The sequence below is a fragment of the Zootoca vivipara genome, chromosome 2, assembly GCF_963506605.1.
Source record: "Zootoca vivipara chromosome 2, rZooViv1.1, whole genome shotgun sequence".
Classification (NCBI taxonomy): Eukaryota; Metazoa; Chordata; class Lepidosauria; order Squamata; family Lacertidae; genus Zootoca; species Zootoca vivipara.
Window position 1 is genome coordinate 42,238,802 of NC_083277.1, and position 19,253 is coordinate 42,258,054.

Consider the following 19,253-nt stretch of genomic DNA (forward strand, 5'->3'; position numbering starts at 1 on the left):
GATTATGAAATAATATGCAGTTGAAAAGGTCAACAATAGGACCCATGGAGGGGATGGTGGGAAGCCTGGAGATTCAGAGAAATCTCTAAATATGGATATGTATTTTGTATTGTAACTCTACACTTGTAAAATCAAATAATAAAAATTATTTCAAAGTGGATGCAACAAACCTTTGCAAGAGCCACCAGGCTGTGCACGTGTGACTCCTTGTGATGGCTGTTGAATTCCAGGCAAAAGCAGGTTTTTCTTTATTTTTTCCACATGTCAGCTGTCCAAACTGAAATGAAGCGGCTACTTCCCTGGGTCTCGCACAGCCACAGAGGATCGCACTGGGAAATTGCTGGGCTGCGATGTGTGGCTGTGCTTGCAGCCAGCCCTGACCTCTGTTAGCACTTTGGTCTCTCTCTCTCTGCTTCCTGTTCGTGTTAGCTCTGCCTGAATTCTTCTCCCAGGGGGAATGTATGTTCCTTACCGAACGTCCTTCCTACAGCTGAGCCTGGACTGTTCAAATTAAATTATGACTCACCCGCAAAACCTCATCCGCAATACCAAGGGGAGAGGGGGAAGACTCCTTTGTGTGCAGATTTCCCTGCAGTATCTCTGGCAGAATCCATGACGTTAATACATGTAGTATCCACTCACCCATTGTAGCATCTAAGCCCTATTCAGGTGTGTGATACTCATGGGTACCAAATGTGTGAAGCAGGTAGCGAGAACACCTGAACTAGCCCTGCCCCTGGATGCTATAATGTGCATGCTAGCCAAGGATCCTGCTGCCACATGTTCAGCCTAAGAACAGAGGATGAGCCTGCTGGGAAACCCACAAGCAGGACCTGAGCACAAGAGCACAACCCCCTCCATCCTTCTGAAGGAAACCTATTTGAGTATGTAGGTACTCAACCAATATTGCCGTCGCTATGGAGGAAGTGCACGTATCTGCATTCAGCACAGCTGCCCTTCAGACTGATGCAAAATATCTGGCAGCAGCAGGGTCTGATCAATGGGAAAGTTGGCCTCCAAGGGCAGGGCTGGTCCACATGTTCTAACTGCTCACATTCCATGCTCACCACTTACCAAATGAAGGCCTGAATAGGGCTCTGGTTAGACCCGAATGTAGGAGATCGCCCTGCCAGGAGCATTACGTGCAGGTTGAATAGAACATGCATTGAATAGAATGAAAGTTTATGAGTCATGGCAGTGGGGAGACCATGTGTACAAATTCAACAGGGCTTTGTTTCTTTTGCTGCTGTTTTGTTAATGTTAAGATTATTTTATAGATATGAATGCTATAGTACTTTGTAAATCCTTATAATATGATTTTGGGTGTACCTGTGGTGTTTACCTTATTTATTTTTTAGTTGTTTTGTTAATAGTGTTACATAGATGGCAATTGTTTTGTTTGTGATTTGTGATCGTTTTACTGATGATTTGTTAAGTATTCTAAATGATTTGTGCTGTATTCTCGATGTTCCACTATGTTATTTTTATCTTTTGTTTGTAAGCCACTTTGGGATTTATTTGAATAAAATGTGGCATAGAAATAGAATCGAATCAATCAATCAGAAATGGTTGGACTCCAACTTCCATCAGCCCCAGCCAGCAATGCCGGTGATCAGTAGTGACAGGAGCTGCAATCCAGCAACACCTGAAGGGAACCATGTTGGTCAGTCTGAGCCTAATTCGACAGCATGTTGGATTAGTTCAGTGGGCTACTTCCAGCTAGAGCTACACATAGGAGTTTCCCTCCTTATCACTGCATGAGTCACATTTGCCCAACTGCAGTTTCAGGTCTTCTGTGGTGCTTGCTAGAGACAGTAAGCTAAGTTAAGAGTTATTATCCTGGGCAAAAAAAGAAAAGAAAAGAAAGCAAGTTGGATAGAGTGCCCTTCCCAAAAGCTGCCTGTTACCATGTCCCACAGAGAAAGAGGCACAGCTGATCAGAAGTTGCAGGACTACGGATAGCTCCAAGCGAGCAACTTGCTCCTACGAAAGTTGAAGGCAGGCTGCACCTTTTAAAGGTCTCACTCTCAGGCTCCCTCTCTCAGGCTCCATCCGCTTGCAACTATAGACTCTGTCCTTATATGCCAATAAAGGTGTTGAATTGAATTGACTCTGTCCTTTGGCCTGAAGACAGGCACTCTTCCCCCATTGCCTAGTCTCCAATCTGCTGCATTCTTTGCTCCGCTGGACTGGTGACATCCTTGGGGATGCATTTAGTTCATCGGTATCAGGGAAAGGTGTCCCTGAGAGTCCAGGCTCTGGCCCTACAAGTACAGGAGGTTCCTCTGGAGGCTCATGCTCCTCTGCCTCAGTTGTTCCCTGATCTCTAGCAGAAGGCTCAAAGAGCCCTGTACCTGATTGGACTCCAAGTCTAGATCAGTGGTGTAGTGGTAAATTCAGAAGTCTGGGGTCTCTTCATAATAATCACAACCACACCCCCTTCTGAACTTCTACACCCTTACACAATAATCTTGCAGTTAGACAACAATAATAATTAGGGATGCACTGCAACAATCAATGGAGATCTTTATGTGCTGCCTTTCAACTAGATCTACTGTTTTCTCTGCATATACATGGGCGAATGATTTGGAGTGCTCCAATATCTCCTTTTGGCGTGGCTTAAGTTGTGTTTTCCTTGAAGTTCCATTGCATGTATGAGAGCTTGCACACCATTCTCTTGAAACTGAAGCACCTTGTCTTTTCATTTTTGCCAAGCACCCACCTTTGAAACACACAGAACATGTCCCATATCCCTTCCCCAGAGTGACCCTTGGAGCCAATCCTCAGTAGCTGACTCACCTCCTTTCACTCTGATTTTCCCCAATCAGCACAAAGGCTGAGGAGGATTTTCAGTGTCTAAAAAGCTCCCCTTTCATGCTGATTGGGCAGCTCTAGGATGCTAGAGACAGGGGCCCTGCTGCAGAAATAGTGGCAGGTCTTCAGCCCTGGAGCACTGCACCTCTAACCTCAATTGCTGCTGGACTCTGGGGTCATGACTGCCTCCTTCAGATTCACAGAAATATGAGGTGGCTATTCTGGTTCCTGCTTTTTTGAAACATGGGAACTAAATAAAACCTACCCTCCCTGAAGAGGCCATGCAAACAATTACAAAAGGCAAGTGCTTGCTTGCTGGCATTGGGGCGGAGTGGGGCACATGATGTACGGTTAAAGCTAAGCACATTTAGCCCTGGAGGCTGCCTGGGTGGGAAAGCACAGATAAGCTGATCAAACCCCCTGGAAGAAGACCGGGGTGGGGGGTGGGGGATAAGGAAAAGACATACAGTGGTACCTCTATTTACGAATGTTTCTACTTACGAATGGAGTTCCGTCCGCCATCTTGGATGCAGTTTAGATAGGATTTTTTCTACTTACGAATTTTTAGATAGGGTTGCTTCTACTTACGATTTTTTTCTTCCAATGCATTCCTATGGGATTCGACTTACAATTTTTTTCGACTTACAAATGTGCTTTCGGAACGCATTAAATTCGTAAGTTGAGGTACCACTGTACATTCTTTTTAAAGTTAACCTGGCAATAGATTATTATTGTCATCTGAAAAGCTAAATGTATAAGCATCCCTGCTAAATTTCTACAGCTACAGTAGCCAGCTATTTGGGGTGTGTGTGTGTGTGTGTGTGTGTGTGTGTGTGTGTGTGTATCGCTATATCCTAAAAATATTGAAGCAATTTACAATATCTATCTATCTATCTATCTATCTATCTATCTATCTATCTATCTATCTATCATCTATCTATCTATCTATCATCTATCTATCTATGTTTTAAAAAAACGTAAATGTTTACAACCAGAGGTCATCAACTAACTATTACAGCAATATATTTTCTTAATTGCCTGCTTAAGCCTGGTGGCACAGGAAAGTTTTCAGCAGGTGTCTAAAGGATGAAACAGAAGGTGCCTGCTGGATTTCTGCAGAGTGTTCCACAGGACTGGGCTGATGCGAAAGACTCGGTTTCTTGTTGCTGTCAGATGGCTGTGTGGCCACTATAAGGCAGAGTTGGATAGACCTGAACCTCAGGAGCTGCCTATCAGAGCCAGGTGCAAAACACACACAATTAGAACCAAAGAACAATGTGTTTCTGCGCTGATGGATTTGTTTACAGTACCAGTACTGTACTGTGTGAAACTCACTGCCTATTGATGTTAGGCAGATAGATGCCTTCATTGTACTATTTGGGAAGTCCGCCAAAAACTTTTCTTGTTTAGGCAAACCTACCTGGATGCAGGTGGTGCTGTGGGTTAAACCACAGAGCCTAGGGCTTGCCGATCAGAAGGTCGGCGGTTCAAATCCCTGCGACGGGGTGAGCTCCCATTGCTCGGTCCCAGCTCCTGCCAACCTAGCAGTTCGAAAGCACGTCAAAGTGCAAGTAGATAAATAGGTAAAGCGGGAAGGTAAACGGCATTTCCGTGTGCTGCTCTGGTTCGCCAGAAGCGGCTTTGCCATGCTGGCCACATGACCTGGAATCTGTACGCCAGCTCCCTCTGCCAATAACGCGAGATGAGCGCCGCAACCCCAGAGTCGGTCATGACTGGACCAAATAGTCAGGGGTACCTTTACCTTTACCGTTACCTGGACATGAAATGTTATAATGTACATTTGTTGTGTTGCTTTTGCCTATATTCTAATCCTATTATCTTGAGGCTATTTTATTATGTCTGCTTTTATTGCTATTTTTAATTAATACTTCATGGTATTCTATGTAAACTGCTTAGAGCTATAGGGAGGAATTCCGATGTTGCGCATCTCAGCCTATCAGATGGAACAATCCCTCCTCTCTTCTCCTGGGCCAATTTTGGGATGTGTTGGAGGAGCTACATTGCACAAGGCAGAAGTCCTTGTGTAAGAGTTCCGCTGGCAGGATTTGTTCTGTGGTGGCTCCCCCATTTGTAGAATGGTCTCCGCAAGGAAGCTCGCTTGGTGCCATCATTATGTATCTTTAGATGTCAGGCAAAAGCTTTCCTCTATAACCATGCATCTGGACTTTAACTAACTGTGGCCGTTAAGAGGTGGGTGGGATGTTTTTAATGTATTGTTTTCCCTCCTTGATTTTAATGTATCTATGTGGGGGTTTGTTTTTTTCTTTGTATGTTACTTTGAGTTGACCTGGGCAAGATAAAATAGCTAACAAATATGATAAATCATACTAATAATATAATTTGCCTAATCCCATCCATTGGGTTGTAGCTGACTAAATTATACTTGGAGCGGACCCACTGAAATTAAAGGACTGAAGTGAGTCACCTCCATGCTTTTCAATAGATCTACTCTGAGCAGGACTAACATTGGAGACAAGCCACATGCCTTAATTGGCATGTAAATCTTGCAAAATAAAATAAATAAAACTGAAGTGTGTTGAGCTCAAGAGTCCTTTCACTCAAAACAAAACAAAACAAAACAAAGCAAAACAAAAAAACACCACTCCTGGTTAGCTTTCTTCATTCCAGCAGTCTCATTTAGGTGTGTGAGAAGGGAAGCTATTTTACTCTTGCTATTGTTAAACAGTTGGGAGCAGACAACCCTTGCTGATCTATCACAAATCACCCAGAGATCTGCCTGTAGACCCTAATCTACCCACTTGCGTAGTCCTGCTGCAAGGGACCATCTCAGCCTCCATCTCTTTCTCTGGGAATCCAGCTATTTCTTATGGGAAACCATGGCCAGCTGAGACTAGACTTGCAGGCGCTGGCTTTAGCAAGGTCAGGTGAGACAAAGCTGCACCAGAAAGGAAAGCTTGTCAGCTGTAAATGGGTGAGAAAAGGTGGGTTCGGAGCCAAGAGGAACTTTCCACTGCTCCTGTCGGCTCAGAAGGTTAAATACCAAGAAGGGCTGGGAGACTAGGGCGCCTAGCCAGGCCCAGCCATTCCCAGGATCTTAGCACTAGCAGCAGTTGCCAAGCAGAAGCTCATATTAGTTCATATTAGCTCTCTCAGCATAGCAGCTTGCAGATATTTATTAACATGCTTCCTCCCTCTGCTCAATCACACACTGTTTTAAGGGCCAGCTCTTGTCAGGCTAAGACCATGTACAAGCCCACATTTCGTCCTGGCCTGGACCAGCCAAGTCAGGTTTTTTAAGGAGCAATTTCAGTGGATACAATAGAATACCTCAGCCATGGTCAGTTTGGGTGGACAACTCCCATCAGCTCAAGCTCGTAGAACCATTCCAGCTGGGGATGGTGGCAGTTGTAGGCCGAAACCTCAGGAGGGCAGCAGGTTGGTCAAGACAGAAATAGCCCCACAAAAAAATTGACTAAGAACTACAGTGGTGCCTCGACTTACGAATTTAATCCATTCTGAAGGCACCTTCATAAGTAAAAAAATTCATAAGTCGAAAAATGCCATTGGAAACGCGATTTCCCATAGGAATGCATTGAAAACGGAAAAATTCGTAAGTCGAAAAATCCCCATCTAAAACTGCCTCGGTTTTCCCCCGGATGTCGAGACATTTGTAAGCATGCGACCATTACCCCCATTCGTAAGTCAAAAAATCCGGTTGTCGAGTCATTCGTAAGTCAAGGTACCACTGTATTCCAAAGTTATCTAAGTTTTGAGGCGCAGAGTTGAACAAGATGTCTAGCCTGGAGAAGGGAAGGCTAGGGTGGGGGACATTGACAGGATAAAAAGGTAAAGGGACCCCTGACCATTAGGTCCAGTCGTGACCGACTCTGGGGTTGCGCGCTCATCTCGCATTATTGGCCGAGGGAGCCGGCGTATAGCTTCCAGGTCATGTGGCCAGCATGACAAAGCCGCTTCTGGCAAACCAGAGCAGCACATGGAAACGCCGTTTACCTTCCCGCTGTAGCGGTTCCTATTTATCTACTTGCATTTTGACATGCTTTCGAACTGCTAGGTTGGCAGGAGCTGGGACCAAGCAAGACATTTGTAAGCATGCGACCATTACCCCCATTCGTAAGTCAAAAAATCCGGTTGTCGAGTCATTCGTAAGTCAAGGTACCACTGTATTCCAAAGTTATCTAAGTTTTGAGGCGCAGAGTTGAACAAGATGTCTAGCCTGGAGAAGGGAAGGCTAGGGTGGGGGACATTGACAGGATAAAAAGGTAAAGGGACCCCTGACCATTAGGTCCAGTCGTGACCGACTCTGGGGTTGCGCGCTCATCTCGCATTATTGGCCGAGGGAGCCGGCGTATAGCTTCCAGGTCATGTGGCCAGCATGACAAAGCCGCTTCTGGCAAACCAGAGCAGCACATGGAAACGCCGTTTACCTTCCCGCTGTAGCGGTTCCTATTTATCTACTTGCATTTTGACATGCTTTCGAACTGCTAGGTTGGCAGGAGCTGGGACCAAGCAAGACATTTGTAAGCATGCGACCATTACCCCCATTCGTAAGTCAAAAAATCCGGTTGTCGAGTCATTCGTAAGTCAAGGTACCACTGTATTCCAAAGTTATCTAAGTTTTGAGGCGCAGAGTTGAACAAGATGTCTAGCCTGGAGAAGGGAAGGCTAGGGTGGGGGACATTGACAGGATAGTACTCTTCAAATACCTGAAGATGTATAACACAGACTAGGGCAGGGGTCCCCAAACTTATCTTGCCGAGGGCCGGTGCCGCCAGTGCTGATCGCACCGCAGACTGAAGCGAGAGAGAGCGCACGCCCATACACGTGTGCACATGTGATTTCCAGTACACTTCTGGGTCGGCGGAACACTGGAAATAGCTTGTGTGCATGCGCATGGGCCTCCTCCGGCCCGGAGGTGCACCAGAAATGACAATGGGCAGGCGCACACGCTATTTCCGATGCCCCGGCAACCCGGAAGTGGGCAGCTGCGCTGTGATGTTAAGAGCAGATGGCAGCAGTGGGTGGTGGGGGTCACCAGGGGCCACATAAAAGAGTCTTGTGGGCCACATCCGGCCCCCAGGCCTTAGTTTGGGCAAGCCTGGACTAGGGCAAAGTTTTATTCTCTGCTGCCCCAGAGGGCAGGACTAAATGTACTGGGCTTAAGTTACAGAAGGGCGGATTTCAGTTGAAAATTAGGAAAGACTTTATGATGGTGAAAGCATCTTATGCACTGGAGCTCCACAAGCAGCATTTGGGGATGCTGTAGCCCTGGATTGTCTGCACTGAGCAAGAGGTTGGACTACGTTGCTTACAACACATACGCACCCAGCTCTATGATTGATTTGGCAGTTGGTAATAAAGCTTTATTGGACTTGGATGTAGGCTAACGAAAGGGACCAGGTCTTGGTTTAGCAGACCTACTAGCCAACACAGGATTCTATCCATGGGATTCTACTTAACATTTATCCACCTCTGCTTCCTTTTCAGCTGTAAATGAGGCTTTGTATTAACAGGCCATTTTATATTATCCTGTTTCTTCTGATTTAAATCATGCCTTTAACAGATCACTGCTCACCCTGTTGGTGTGCACGTACTTGCCCTGATCCAAACCCTGCTTATCTAGTCCAGTGTGACTCAGTGGGGATATTGGTCATGGTCCGGGGAGGGGAACAGAGTGATCTCAGCTCAAATACCTGCTCAAGCCATGAAACTTATCGGCTGGGCCTTGCTCTCGAGAAAACAACTGTCGCTCAAAGGACTCTACATCACAGGATGGGTGCAAGAATAAAATTTAAAACCCTTCACGTTTGCTGCCATATGATGTTTAATGGAAGAAGAAGGGTGCAATACGTAGGTAATAAGTAAGCAATCCATTTTGATCACTTACCCATGAGTCAATCTTCCACAAATGCCTACGGACCCTGTGTCCCTCCAGATGTTGCCAGACTACATTCCCCATTGTCAGAGGGTCGCCGTGGCTACTCTAGAGCAGTGTTTCCCAACCTTGTGCCTCCAGCTGTTTTCAGGCTACAATTCCCATCATTCCTGACCACTGGTCTTGCTAGCTAGGGATGATGGGAGTTGTAGTCCCAAAACATCTGGAGGCACAAGGTTGGGAAACACTGCTCTAGAGTAACTCCGCTTGAGTCCAGTTTGTCTTTAAAAGACTTTTATTGCGCATAGTATTTACAGTGCAGAGACAGCTTAAAACATGACCTCTCAGTCCGAATCAGAATCCGGCAATGGTGTACGTCTGTTTCTACGCCAGCAAAGTAGTCGGGGCACCCCAAAACGCCTCCCCCTTGACCTGCATCGCGGTGCTTTCCTTAACTCTTGCACCGGAAGGAGCAATGCCCTCTCAGCCTCCTCCTGGAGCCCTTGCCTACGTCTCTCCTCCCCTGAGCTTTCCCATCGTTCCGCACACTGGCTTCCCTCTCCCTCTGAGTCTCTCCCCTCCCCCTGGCTGCTTCAGACCCACTGCTGCTCCCTGTGCTTGGCGAGGTGGACGTTAGGATGATGGGGGCTGACCATCATACCTGACCATTGATCATTCTGGCTGAGGCTGGTGGGAGTTGGGGTCCAGCAACCGTTAGAGAGCCACCCATTGCCTAGGTTGACTTCTGGGACTAAGCCTCCTTGTCTTGCAATTCAGTAAGCAGCCCTTATGAAACACAACATGCTTCCAGAGGGGACGTTTCCTGAGTGTGCCAAATTGGTATGTCTAGTCTATACACAGGAATGGGAGCAGTATCCATGCTGCTCACAGCTGCTCCAAACAGACTTGTAGGATCAATATGGGTGACGCTGCTGGTGTGGTACAAAATCCTGATACTAACTGCCTGGTATCTCTTTCATGGGTCAACATCCTCCTCCAATGCACAATTAGTGGAAGAGTCACTAATCAGTTACCTGGGACCAGTGTAGCACATGAAGATCTGTCCTGCAACACTCTGTGCCCTGCAGCTGCCTGAGACAGCTGCCTCTCTCTGCCTAACAGGAGAGTTGGCCCTGCCTCAAAGAATCACCAGGCATTCTTGCAAACCTTGTCCTCTGTTATGTGCACTGAAAAAGGAGCCAGTGCCTCTTGGTCTGCACACAGAGACTGGAAGCCAAGTTTAGAGAGATCCTGATTATTATTTTGATTCCCAGGATAATCACGGGCAGTCCTATAAACTCTGCTCCACCTATTCTGCACTAAGCTCTTTTCATGGGCCCATTTCCACCCTTAAAATATTTGTCTTTTGAAAAGCTGGAGCGCAACGCACACAGCTTTGTCTTTCATGTCAGCTTTGGCTTTCATGTCATTCTATCTCCTATGAAAACTAGGAGCACAAATGTTGCAAAGTAGAGTATATTTGTGTACATAACCCCTTAGAGGAGACTCAAAGTGTCCTCAGAGCCGAATCTCATTTGCAGTTGGCTTGTCATCCTGCTCCCTCGCAGGCAGGAAAATAAGGATGTAACCCAGGCACCCTCAAACTGCGGCCCTCCAGATGTTTTGGCCTACAACCCCCATGATCCCTAGCTAACAAGACCAGTGGTCGGGGAAGATGGGAATTGTAGTCCAAAACATCTGGAGGGACGAAGTTTGGGGATGCCTGATGTAACCACCAACACAAGGAGAGAGAGAGAGACAGAGCATTTCAACCAGATTTGTTCATGGATTCTCCTGTTCTTGGACTGTCTGCATTTTTAAAAGGCATTTTAGACATGCTTAGCAGCTGAGCAAAATGTAGGACTTCAGAGTTTATAGTGTGACCAAGACTTAAGAGGAGCAAGAACAAGTCTCACATACAGTATACACATACAAGCTTCCAATGTCAGCAGCGACTGCAGGATGCAAGGACAAGTCCAATTTGCAAGTGTTAGCATTACGTTGTGATTAGCACTTCTGGAGTCACCTGAAAGGGCCCCTCTGCTTTGCATGCAGAGGGTTACAGGTTCAGTTTCCGGCATCTCCAGCTAGGGCTGGGCTAGAGGTCTGCCTGAAACCCTGGAGAGTCACTGCCAGTCAGAGCAAACAGTACTGATGTAGTATAAGGCAGTTTCCTATATTTCTATCCCTTGTCATAAAAGCAGGCTTTTGTTGTGGCCAAGTTAGAAAGGCCATCTCCACCTAACTCCACCCTGAGCCCAGGAGCTCAAGTATTTCCTGCTGTTTTAGCTTGCTCAATGAGGGGACCAAGGGAACAAAGCCAAGCACAGAAGCTTGAGCTGACAATGCACAAAGCCAAACAAGGCAGTTAGCAGGGAGTCCAACACAGCAAGGAGGGAAAGCACAGTCATGCTAATCACACCCTTGTCAAAGAAGGCAGGAGTCAGGCAGGATGATTTCGAAGCACTCCATCTACAAGGGATGCTGCACCATCAGCAGTTGTTTCTTAGCTTTGGGGAGCTGCCCTCGTGTACCAGGCCTGTTGGCAGACCAACTCTGTGTTACAAAGATGTCTGGAAATGTGACATGAAGGTTGGCAACATCAACCCTGCTGGGTGGGAATCCCTTGCAGATGACCACAGAGCCTGGAGACAGACAGACAGACTGACTTCATAGCTGTGACCGGAGAAGGAATGACCACTGGGAGGCGTGCAGAGAGAAGAAATTCCATGGTGCATTTGCAGTAGCACAACCAGACGCCTTCATTTGCCCCAGTTGCAACCAAGCATGTCTCTCCTGCATTGGTCTCTGCAGCCACAGCGGATGATGTAACCTTCCAACAATTTGACTTCGGCCCCAAAGGTGGACTCCTCTCTTGTCTCCTGAGACAGACAGATTTTTGAAGGAGCTTGCTGGTTGGGGTTGTCATGAAGTGAATTCACCACTGTGCCACTGCTGTCCCAACATGACAGGGCTCATATGACCCAGACCACTGACAGGAATTGCTTTTGGCAGGCTAGCCAGCTTCATCCACACATAGATCACCTCTGCAAGGAGCATGACAGTCACACGGTAGCTTCCCCTGGGGTCCAAATCTTCTCAAAATGATCTCTTCTGAGGTCCAGAATAGTGAAAAAAAACCTTGGGATATCTGTCCCTGCCAAAGAAGAGTTTCCTAGGATGAGGTGTTGACATTATCTAGAAAGGGTAGCAGGGGATTCTGCATGTTTATTTGTTTGCCTTAAGTATTTGCTTTGCCACCAACACCACCTCGGAAAAATCCTTGCAGACACCGCCCAGCTATGCGCTCAGCATTTCAAAGTCCCTGTGCAAACTTTCCGTCTCCCAGACAGCCTTATCGATGGGCACTTCTGCCTGTTGTTGTCGAGGCAGTTGCCTGACTTCACCTCTACCCAGATAATGAGCCTCTTTTTGCAGCGTTTCTTCTTTCTTTCTTTTGCAACTGATACGCGCCTTACACAGCAGTTTTAGGCTCTTTCTCACAGTACAAACTGACCTCTCAGAGAGAGAGAAAACTCTGCATGGATGTCAGAATTGTGAGGATTGCAAAACTGCAGGCAGGGGTGAACAGGCAAAGACAAAATTTGGCACCCCTGCTTTAAATATTTCTAATTTTCCCAATAATTCATTTTGGTACAGTTGTTTTTTATAGATCTTCTCAGCAGGTCACCGTATAAATATAGACATCGTCATCATCATCATAATCATCATCACTATTATTTTCTGCCCCCTCAGCTTGGCACCCTGTGCAGTGGAACTTCCTGCACCACTGTCATGGACTGGTTGGACGCAGAGGAATGGTGGGAGGAACCAGCTGGGGAACTGCAAGGGAAGAAGGCTCAGAGCCCAGGGAGTGGTGGGACAACAAGGAGTGGTCAGAGGGAGAAGTGAGAGAAGACTGGGAAGAGGAGGCGTCGGAAGCTGAAGAGGAAACAGGGCTTAGTGAGCTGGGAGAGTCTATGGCAGAGAGAAGTCCAGAATCAGAGGCAGAAGCTGAAGCAGGAGAGGAGGGAGGCCAAGAGGCAGAGGTGAATCTGGCTAGTGAAGAGGCACAGGTGTCTCCCCCTCCTGCTGCCACAAGCTCCCCTCCCGGCTGGTCTCCCAGAACCAGGAGAGGCATGAAAAGGGCAGAGGAGAGGTTGGCTTCATGCAGGGGCAATCTCATATTGCTTGGGGAAAACTCTGGAGAGGAGAGGACTTAGGCAGGGATCTTCAGCCTCCACAACTGCCTCATGGGGGGAGGCAAGACCTGCCAGAGATGAGTTGCTGTGCTCATTAGGCCAGACACTCCTGTGCAGATCCTGTTTTTGCTAATAAAGAGTTTACTCCAACTTCCTTGGTATGATTTATCACTGGCTCATTCCTGTCAATCACCCTAAATCCTGCGTTCCTGCCAGGAGGGAAATATTCTGAATTCTTTTCCCCACTCCGTCCCAATCTATCAGTTAAGAAAACAGGAACACTAACCCAACTTTTCCCAATCTGTTTCTCCTCCCACCCCCAATATGTGGTTGGAGTATACTGTAGCTCATTATCCCTGACTGTAGACCATTGTTGGTTGCGGCTGATGGAACTGGAGTGAATACATCGATTTCAGTTTCTCTCGGGTTCTCACTTTTGCAGTCTTCAGTTTTCCACATTTTTTTAAAAGTCCTAATGAAAATTGACCAACATTTTAGTGTGAATATCTTCTGATATGCACATCTGTGTATGCAAATTTGCCTAATAGACACACTTTTGCAAGGCAATTTGCCCTCACATAATGAATTTTTGTACGCCATTTCCACAAATATATGCATTTTTAGGGTCACTTTACCCCAGCATGTGCATTTTTGGACCCTTAACTGTGCCAGAGAACTGCAACACAACTGCGAAAGCTGAAGAATGGCTGTGTTTTGGCCTGTGCATTGTTTCACAAAGCGCCTATCATTTAGTTTGCTATTTAAATGTGAACTGAATCTATGTTCTCCCCATCCTTAGTTGGATTCCAAAGTACCCAGAAGACAGCAGGCTGGGGGGGAGCTGTTTGACCCTCTTGTGGGCTACGGTTGCGTCTCATGACTTCCTTTGTTCACAGTCATGCTTGGATGTGAGTTGCTGCTCCCTGTGGTGGAATTTCCCATCGTAGCCACCCACGTGCTGACAGCTGATCCTCACTCACTGCAGGCTCAAGTGTCTCATGAATTATCCAATGAAGGGCAGTAATTTTAAACCTGCGTTTGAGGATGACATACGGAGGATGGAGATGCAAATCGGATGGGGGTGCTTGTCAGCAGAAGGACACCAAGGACTAAAATAGGACGTCTCTCTCTATTATGCATTCCTCCAATGTTTCCTTTTCCAGCCTGGCTTTCTGTCCTGGCACACAACTCGGGCTGTTGCTGCTACTGCAATCACATTTCCCGGTGCTTTCAGAAGATGATGGTGCGTCTTTGGCGCAAAAATGTGACTGGCGCATCTGCATCACCGCTGCAGCCTCTGTTCTTGAGTATGGATGAGACAGCGAGAGAGTGAAGCAGAAATCAACCTCAGGAAACAAAATCTGCTCCTGCCACCCGCAAACCAAGTACTAATTTTGATCCTACACAGCAATTCGGATTAAAATAATTTAAAGCAAATTGCACCCACTCCTTCGCATTCTTCCGATGCAAACCCTTTGAGAGGCTCTCAAAGGAGGCTCTCTTTTTAGGCTTTGAGAGGCTCTTTTTAAAACCACAGTGCCGTTTCCCAGAACTGCAGGGCGCTCACGCTGTCTGCTCTGAACCCAGATTCTTGAGGTGGTGGGAAGGGAACTGGCTTCCACGGTTCAGGCCAACCTCCATCCCTCCTACCTACCAAAGCTTTCCAATAGCTAGTGCCGGCCCTAGAGACAATCTGTGCCACCTGGATACTTGTGCAATAAAAGCCAGACTTTGTTTAAACAATCACACTCTGTACTTCCACCCACAGACTAATGGTGCTCAGCGCTGGCAAACTCAGAAGAAGCAGTTATGTAACTGGCATTCTGCAAACATAGGAGCCGCTCGAACGAATTCCGGGACAAGAAGCAAGGAAGGAAAACAAGTCTTGCTCTCACAATAGCCACTCCATTAACGTCATTCAACTCTCTCCAAGTTCTACTTGGGTAGAGATGGCTCCCCCCCCCGCCCCACTTTTCTTTCTATTTTAGACTCCAGAGTGAGGATGTTCTGACATTAAGCAGCAATTCTCAGCCTCAGATATGAATCACATTGTTAAGTTACATCTTAATTTGGCATGCTTAAAACAAAACTGGGTTTGCATCAAATCTGGATACGCAGGAAACCTGCCCTTCCCTTTCAGCTGTGCTGTTATCCGAATATGTTGATCAAAATAAGGAAGCAGCACCAATGAGTATTTCGTAGGAAAGAGTGACACATTCTTTTCCTGCAGCAACCCCAGCACCTCTTTTTTTTGCATACTGTGATTCTATGAGTGAAGACGGATCAAATGATAGAGATGAATGGTTGAAATGGTCTGTGTATCACTTATCTACATGGTTCCCACCATTAATACTGATTTCACTGGGTCATGTTTACTGTAATGTACAAGGAAAGAACAAGAGGTATCCCGTTTAGAAATTTAGGTGCGGTTTCCTGGAATTTTCAAGGTCCCACACAGGTCATTTTGGAAGTATTTATGTGCACCTGGATTTACTTTGGCAGCCCACCTGTATGCAAAGTAATCTTAAATTTCCTTATGGCTGGTAATAAACCACAACCAGATTCTATCAGAAGTTGAAGGAGCAGACTGGTGGCAGCCTCTCCTTGGTTAGAAGCTTGTAAGGAGAGGCTAGATGGACATCTTCTTTGGGATGCTATACCAGTGGAGTTCCTGCAGTTTGACAAGTCCTTTAGAAACACTGTGACTCATTCTAAATGCTGGAGGGAGTGCCATCCACAAAAGAAGCTATCATAGAGCATAGCATAATGCGGCAGCAGGATTACTTTCTGTTGTATATTTTCCAGGCCATATTATGCTTGCCTTGATATCAATTGCCCTGGTTTATGGCTTGTATCCAGGCCCAATTCAGAGTACTGCTGCTTACCTATAAAGCTTTAAACCAGGGATTCTCAAACTTTCTACTACCAGGGCCAAAATTTATGTGGGCCCACCAGTCACAAAGTGGGAGTGTAAGGGACAAAACCAGCTACAAAATGGTACGAGACGAAGAGTTTGGCACAATCAATTGGCAATTACAAAGAATTAAATCTTTAATCTTTGTTGGAAGCTGCCCAGAGTGGCTGGGGAAACCCAGCCAGATGGGCGGGGTACAAATAATGAATTATTATTAGAAATTATTATTCTGTGTTAACTGAAAGGGACTTCTCTCCTTTGCTATTTTCAACATCTCCCCGTTTCCAGAAAACCATATTTATGAATTGTTTGTGATTTAATTTCTTTTTTTAAATTGAGCTTTCACAATTTGAATGTTTGATAGCTTTTCAATTACCGTATATACTGGCGTATTAGACGGCTTTTGAACCCAGGAAATTTTTTTCAAAAGTTGGGGGCCCGTCTTATACACCGGGTCCAAGAATCTGCAGTCACCGCATACGGTGGGGGGAGCTCCAAAACGGCCGCATCCCCACTGTATGCAGTGACCATATGAACGCAAAGAAGCGCGCTCGGGAGGGGGCTGCTCCCCGCCAGGGAGAATGGCTCCCTCCTGGCTTTGTGACCTGGATCAGCGCAGAGATACAGTTTTGTGTATTTCATTGGTGTCAAGCTGCTGCCTCTTCTTTTTTTGTCAGCGCAAAGCAAAGGGATCTCTCCGTCTCTCTCTCTCTCTCCGCTCTCTCTTTCACTGCTGCTCAGCGTCTTTCGCTGGCTGTGTGAGCCTCCGATGTCTCTGCCCCTCTATCGCTATCCTCTCTATGGTTTCTCTCCCTCTCCCTGGCTTCTATTCCCCTTTTGCTCACTGAGCCAGCCTCGTTGTCTCTCTCTCCGCTCTCTGGCTTCTTTCCCCCTCTCAATAACTAAGCAAGCAAGCAAGCAAACAAACAAACCACCATTTCCCCGGCTGCAGACTTGAGTGCTGGAGAAGACAGCCTCCCCTCCCCGCCAAAAAAGGGCTGGAGTACATCCCAAATTCTATATTTTAACTTGAAAAGTAAGGGGTCGTCTTATACGCCCAGTCGCCTTATACGCCAGCATATACGGTATTATATGCTTGCAGTACTATGCTAGGAACAGATTTCCCAAATACATATTAATAATTTTAAAACCGTTTGAAGGGCAGAGATGATGGATGAATAAAGAGGGTACCTAAAGGCATGAGACAGCTCAATGATGCACTGTTTGAATAGGACCACAGTACAGCTTGATCAAAAAAGTTATTGCTTACATTTTTTTATAAGGTCATGGGGGGAAATCACCTTTCACCCTACTTGTCTCACCCCTGGAAAGCCAACATTTGCAGATCTTGCAATGCTTATACTATTATAGTGTATTTAACGGAGTGCTGAAGCAGCAAAGATGCACTCATCCAGCCGCCCTATAGTTCACATGTTCAGCTATACAGAAAGTACATTTCTAAGCATCCACCTCTTTTCAGCAGCTGCATCCATTAAAAAGCAGACAAGAGAGAACTAAGGCAAGCTTGACCTACGTAGCTGGCCATCTGAATCTAGCACTGGAGGTGGAAAGGGCAGCTACAACTTCATTCCTCCAGACAGGTGGAGCTCAGGACCAGTGAAGCTGTGTGCACATGTCGAGCATGTGCAGGAGCCATCGTGCAAGAGTGAACATGAGTGAATGTGTGTGTGTGTGTGGTTGAGTGCTATGCTAGCAGTGGCTGGTTTGTTCGACGGGACTAACAGCATAGGGATCAGACCCACAACGAAGTATGGTATTTGTGTGGAATTCAACCATGACTTTTTAAAGGTATTCACCTAATGCTCAACAGTATGTTAATTTTTACTCCAACATTTCATGCTGGGCACTCTTCCAATTGAATGTTTGTTCCAACACAAGCATTTTGATGAAGGGCAATCACATGACTGGCAGAAAGGGTAGTTCTTGATCTGGCGCTCTATAGTTTCATCCCAGCTCACACCAACTGGCTGACCCAGCAGTGAAAGGGCAAATGACATCCATGGGCAAAGACGAGCAAGCATCAAAGAGAACTAAGGAAAATGTGGGGAAAGGCCGTGCTTTAGAGCTAGGTGCCTATGCAAAGGTGCAGTTTCATTAACAGCATCAGTGCATCATATAGCAGACCTCACTAAGAGGCTTATATTGGTTAGCAGAGCATAATCATATGGGGGAGACGGGCTTGCTGATTATTGCAGAATCCACATTTTCATTTGCAGGAATTCTTTGATATTTCAGTTATTATGAAAAGATGTATAGCTGTCCTAGGTTTGTACTGCTTATTCACAGATTGCGTTGGTCATAAATGTCTTTTTTTTTTATAGGATTAAGCCCTTTGAAGCCTGGTCAGATAGGTGGGCTAGAAATAATAATAAAAAATATTCTTATTTGAAATAGAATATAAACATTTTATTTATTGCCTTGGAAAACTGTGTGTGACTTGGCTCAGGACTTAAAATGCAATTGCATGTTCTGATAACATGGTGAAAAATAAACACTGAAGCCGAACACATCCCCAGGACACAAGCAAGAGATCTCACACAGGACAATTTATGTGAATTCTCAGCAGGCACAACTTAAAAGCCATACCATACAGCTCCAAGGGTAAGAGTTAAAATGCTTACATTTGAGTTGACCCCCAGCTTGGCTCCAGTAGGGCAGGGGGGGGGTGTGCGACGGGGACCAAGAAGCAGATAATGCAATAGTCAAAGAGGAAAAACAACAAATGCCCGGCTCCACAACATTAGAAAGACCAAGAAACGAGGATAGGTAAGAGCTGGGAATTGCCAATCAAGAGCTGGGCTTGCCAATCAGGTCGGCGGTTCGAATCCCCGCAATGGGATGAGCTCCCGTTGCTCGGTCCCTGCTCCTGCCCACCTAGCAGTTTGAAAGCACGAAATGCAAGTAGATAAATAGGTACTGCTCCAGCAGGAAGGTAAACGGTGTTTCCATGTGCTGCTCTGGTTCGCCAGAAGTGGCTTAGTCATGCTGGCCACATGACCTGGAAGCTGTACGCCGGCTCCCTCGGCCAATAAAGCGAGATGAGCACCGCAACCAGGGTCGTCCGCAACTGGATCTAATGGTCAGGGGTCCCTTTACCTTTAAGAGCTGGGAATAACTGTAGCTGCCAAGAGCTGTGTGTTTGGTATCTTAAAGCAGGCATGAGACATCTCATATATCTGTTGATTGTTGGGATCAACTGGGTGCTTTCAAATAGTTTATTAAGGCTCCGCAAAAGGCTTCACCACTTGCAGGCAAGACTTATGGACTCCTCCAAAAAGGCCACCAATCGCTTTTGAAGAGAGTAGTGCAGACTCCAGCAACATGGGCTTCGTGATGAGTTCCTCCAACACCTACTCTCCACCAAAGAAATCCTATTTGTAGGTAGTTCCAACTTGTTCTGGTTCTACTGTTTGTGGGTGAGTCTAAT